Consider the following 6,000-nt stretch of genomic DNA (forward strand, 5'->3'; position numbering starts at 1 on the left):
ATGCATCAAACAAAGCTGTATTTTAAAGCTCTGAGGATTAGGCTTTCTGAAGTGCTTAAACTCACTTTGTTGTCAGCAGAAAGTGGTAGGTGACTGTGAAGACCTCCAGAGGGAGTTCTTACTCATCTAAGACTATGCATGAATTAGGTGTACACAACCTTTTGTGACGGCCTTAAATTCATTTAATTTTCTTCATTTGAATATCTAGGGAACGTAGGGACATGCACAGAAAGGGCTGCTTTGTTACACTCGTAAGGTACAGGCATGCAGAGGCTGCATGAACTATATTGGGTCCTTATCTGTCCAGCTTGCATCAGGACTTTAAACATTTACATATAGAGAACGCATGTCTAGTAGGAATGAGGATAAAAATAAGCCCCTTTGCTATTTGGACAGGTAATTCTTTCCTCAGAAACACTGACTCTCCCCTCATTCTTCACCAGTAAGTTGGAGGCTCCTTCCCGAACCTGACCATGTAGTCCTAGCCCCTGGATTTGCCCTCAGATGGTAGCACTGCATTTGGCATATTTCTTGTCTTGTACTTTTTGCTCAACACAGTGACTGAAAGCTAATGAGCTCGCAGGGTAACATTTTTGGATGCTGACAAGGCTTCTGCACTACAATTTGCATAAACATTACTGTTTAATAATGACCAACATTGCGAGTAGGAAAACTCTTTAAAGAAAGACCTATTGAGCCAACGTTTAACTTCTGATTCCTCCAGCACATAGCAGCTACTTGTTAAAAAAATAAAGCCAATATCCTAAACGGTTTTTAAAGTTCAAGTTGACTTAATTATTAGATATTTTTAAAATACTGTTAGACCACTATTAGAATACCCCCAATACCTCTAGTCTTTTTAATTACCTGCAGTCACTATTAGAAGTAGTCATTGCAAAGTTCATCTGCTCTCTCCATGCTTCCTATTGATCCACTTAGGAACTTTGCCATCAAGTAACCACAGGAGAGGTTATCTTTAATGAGAGCCCTGTGGAATAATGGGCAATTCATTTCCCTAAATGCCATTTGTATAATATGAATAAATTCACATGCTAATAAAAGGACAAGCACCTCACGCACTGCTTAACCATGGTATGAAGCACTGGCATGGATCAGCTTTGCCTGTTAATAGTTAACATTTATCTTGGAATCTTTTTAATGTTTCTCAGTTAGCTCTTTGTTTGGGATGTATCTGCAGCGAGGTACGTTAAGTACACAGATAATGTCCAAGGTCAGCCAGTGCTGTCTTTTCGTGTCCAGGGATTGCTGCTTCTGGGAACCAGGGCACATGAACAGCCAACAGCAGCTCCTGTAATACAGAGCCAGATGGGAAAGTTGCAGTTGATGTTAAAGGCAATGAACTTTGTACATACCTTATGATGAATGAATAGTTCTGCATGAGCTGGAACTGCAGAAAGTGGTTTTCTTGCAGATTTGTGTCTTGAGGCTAATGAGTTCTGGTTGTTACAAAGACGCAAGCTCCACTTGTAGCTACTCCACAAGGCAGGCGGTGTGTGTGTTCTCTAATGCTTAATAGCACTTCTCTTTTTGTGAACAAGACCATACTTTCTTGCCCTGAATTTCCATTGTCTAGTTCCCCGATTTCAGTGAAGTGATTTCTGTTTTGTGTAAGGATTGGTAAAATCAAATTAAACACATAAACTGTGGCATCTTGGGTTTAATTCAGATGCCCATAGAGGGTCCATGACATCTGAAATGTCAGAGGGTACCGAAGACATCGTGCAGTGCTGGTAGATATGAAAACCTGCAATTTTCTCACTTGACAACTGGGAAGCAGGCAGGATGCATAAGGGCATCTCAAATGGCATTAGACACAACTGAGCTGAGCCCATGTTCTCCGCTGTCTATAATGGGATCTTGGGCACTCAGGTCGCATAAGACACCTGCAAATACCTGCCTACAAATAAGTATTTAAGGACAAACTAAATCCCACCCCTTTTTATTATTTTTATTATTATTTTATTATTACCCCAGCCTCTCCCAAATGTACACCACTGCATGGGCCACACCTATACTCTTTACAATCAAATGGGTTGTTGTGTCTAGATTATACGTACGTGCATTTTTCTGTATACAGCTGACAGCCTGAATATGGCGTCCAAATCATGCAGCCTGGTCTCACCTATGTAGTGCATTTCCTCAGTGTCATTGCTGTGTTCACATAATAATAGACCCAACACTATTTTCTATAACAGTTTCTGAAAAATTTTGAGATCAGAGCTTCTTTCCTTACAATATACATTCAAAGTGTCCTTCTAGGCATAATTTTATATTAGTTCTTTCCATGGACACACTCTTGGTTGCTATTACACCTATATCAGATGATCTTCTTCGTATCTGATACGAATACTGTATCTACCCTGGGCAGAGATACCCTGCTATCTTTACCTGTGATGTCTTCATGTTGATGCCATTTCAAAAGATAGCTCTGTAGCTGTTAGTTAATCAAAACATAGCAAGTCTGATCCCCGTGTATTCTACAACCATTTTATACCATTCTGTCAGAGCAGAAGTGCTTTAAAGTGACTACAAATGCGATCTGAGCTGATTTTAAAGCCCAATTACAGTGCCAGAGCACTCCAAAGTGGCAAAAGTATAAATGAAATTCAGGACCTCTATCACAAAGAGAAATGATCCAGTAAAAAGATGAATCTTCTGCCTACAATATAGTAAAAGCAATGACCACAGAGACAAATCTCGTCGGGGGCCTCCTGTCTGAAGCCTATGGAGCTGGCTGAGGAGCAGACAGCAGAAGGGAAAATAAAACCAAAGCACAAGACGTATCTCACACAGAGCTGCCTTTTACCCAGGGAATGTAGGCACAGCTACTGCAGCCCATCTCTTTATGTGTGTCAGATGAAATATTCCCAAAGGGGTCTATAACTCTTTAAAAGGTAATTTTTTTTTTCTCTTTTTTATTTTTTTTTTAAACAGTAATAGATTCTGAGCTGAGGAAAACCTAAACCAGTCTAAGGAAAGTGTTCATTATAATTCAGAGAAGTGAGAGATTTTTTTTTGATAATTTTAGCATCTCAAAGGTCAATGGCTGCTGCTGCTTCTTGTCCCTGAGGGGTAATGTTGTCTTATCCAGCACTGCCCTGGATTCATCAGAATCAGAGGGAAAATGTGAACTGTGTGATGACCCTAGCTAATTATTCAGTGGTAGCATAAAATGCTATGACATCAGCACTGAGGTAGAATAACGTACCAACTCCTCAGAAAGCATCCATACAAGCCAGACTATATTCCAAGGAAAGGAGCTTTTCATCTCAACCTTATAATGAAATGCAGCTTCTGTCACCAACCAAGAGTGAAGAAATAACAGCTGTTTCTCCTTCTTTCTGTGATTTATTCACATTCAAAGGTTTAGAAAAAAAGAAAAAGTGGGCTTCTTACCAGTTCAGAGTCTGGTAGTACCAAAGGTAAATAATGCAAGGTTAACTTGGGTCAGAGACAACAATGATATGCAAAAGGGCCAAAAGCTATCTTTCTTCCCAAGACTCAGGTATGCGAATGAAAAGTGCAATTTTCACAGCATTTTGTTGTTATTTGTTTGAGACAGTGTTTAGATAGGTTGGGTCAGATTCTGAGAAGTCCTGAACTTGCACTTTATAATACGTGAGGAGAGTCCTCCATCAACCATAACTTTAGGTCCTTTGCCTTTGGCATCACTTGATGGCAGCCAAGGATGCTAAAGCATAACTGGCAGACAGAGAGGCAAATGACTCTTCACTGGAAGGGCTTATCTCCTTGTAAACAGTGGAGCTCTGCAGTTTTCTACTCTCTTACCCTAAAGCAAGCATAAATACATGTGATACTATGCTTCAGACCACCTACAAACTACAGTTCCCTTATTCCTAACTCCTTAGGTTCTTCTTTGTGGTGTCTCCTCAGGTTTTAAACAGAGAACTTAGGACAGTGATAGTTATGCTTTCTCATCCAATTTTATGTGTATCTATCCAAAGGCAATTCTTTCTTGCTACTGATTTATTTGATATTATTTCAGATCAGAGGTAGGCTAACAGATAAGTTCTTCCTACCTTGCACGTTTGAGGTTTGGAAGTTCAAAACTCTGCTGAAGTTTGAACTGGAGCAGTAAGAGAAGATGCCTGCTCTAGCCACATGGAGGGAAAGGTTTGTGAAAGGAAGGATCATCTAGGTCACATTAGATTTCAGGGTTATGCTCTTCATCCCAGGCTCATGCTGACTAAAAGCAAGACTATTATCCAGGGTTAGGAGAGGGCAATGCAACACTTGTAATAGTCATATGTAAGTTGTGTCATGAGTACAATGTCATGGTATTTTGTCAGTCTGATTAATCCAAATCTTGGATTTTCCCCTTTCTTGGTTTTCAATATTTGCTAGTCTGGAAAACCTTACTCATTTTCAAAAATCACCCAACGTGTATGGAAGGCCAGCTCTGTGCTGAGCGAGACAGGCAGAGCTTGGAGGACAGGTCCTATCTCAGTGTCACTGATGAGATCTCTCTCATATTCCCCAACATCCTTTCTCATGTGCTGAGTTATTTGATAGCTTTTCCAATGAAAGATGCTATAAAAATATTTTATTTCCTTAACATTTTCTGTTAATCAATAAAATAGAGCAAAACTAAACACGTCATTGCAGTAAAGACAAGAATACTCAAGGGAAAACTGAGATAGCTGGTTGTAGCAGTTCCAGGATGCTGGGCTGTTAGCTGCATGCTAGGGATGATTCACTTCTCATATAATATCGTGTACGTGCAGTTCCATGCACATCAGTGATTCCTGACAGTGGCATGAAAAGGAAAGCCAGCCACATGCAAGGAACCCCGTAAGGATCCTGGTCCCATGTAAGGAGCAGTCATCCACAAACTGATTTATTCCCGTTGCTCAGTCTGGAAGGCAGTTTTCTTGAGGCAGGTTTCCAATATTAAAATCTGTAAAATGATTCTGTTTGGCGGCTATTTCTCATAGTTAGCAGAAGAGCTACAGAAAATAAATTTGTGATTTGGTTTATAATCTCTGTTCCAAGTTGTCGTTTGTAGCTAATTGAAGAAGTTCAGCTGGTGCCAGTTTTTCACCCTCTGCAACAACAGCAAACCCATCACTGCTTAGAGTCTGATTTTCCATGGATTTACTCTTTCACTATTTTTTATGATGCAACTATTTCTGTTTGTTGCCTTCTCATAATATACAAGTGTACATGCATACGTACATATTAGTAAAAAGCTGGTTTTACTGGCCTGTAATCCTAACTATCAGTACAAGATAAATTCATGTGCCTGGTTACAGTCACATGAACTGTGAAGGACCCAACATTTGGAAACAAGAAAACATTAACGAGAGCTATTCAGTCAACCTTTTAAGTTTTAGACACACTGGAGAGTAACAGATGCAAAGTCCCCAGCAAATAGCACCACAGATGAAGGAAGGATTTGATTTAGTAATTTTCTTTTGCCCTTAAGCTGAAAAAACTGCTTTTAAACTGTATAAATTGGTTAACAATAACAAATGAGTTATTATTATTATGCATCAGTACTGAATTCTAAGAAGTCAAATATATGATTTTTTTATTAATTTTTCCCAGTTAATAGAAAAGCACAGGAAAGCAGTTTTAAAAATTTGCAAGCTGTCAATAGAAGGCATTCACTGGACCCTTTCCCCAGGGTCTCTTATTCACATTTTGCCCAGCTCAGTAATGACCAAAGTCTTCAGTTTTACCAGTTTCTAGTTATTTGCTATTGCATCTGAAAGAAGATTGATTTTCTCAATCTATCAACCATTCTGTTAAGTGGATTAACACAACACTTTCCATGTGAACTCATGTCACAAAAGTCACAGTATTAAATGCATGTGATAACTCTAACCTGTACCAGTGTGTTTTGGTGGGCTGCTAGCCTACTGTTGGGCTGACACCTTTGCTTTGACACCTTGTTTGCACGACTGCCAGAGACACAGCCTTACTAAAACATATATCAAAACTCAAAGTTATCACTTG

Source organism: Anser brachyrhynchus, assembly GCF_964034855.1.
Source record: "Anser brachyrhynchus genome assembly, chromosome: 1".
Classification (NCBI taxonomy): domain Eukaryota; kingdom Metazoa; phylum Chordata; class Aves; order Anseriformes; family Anatidae; genus Anser; species Anser brachyrhynchus.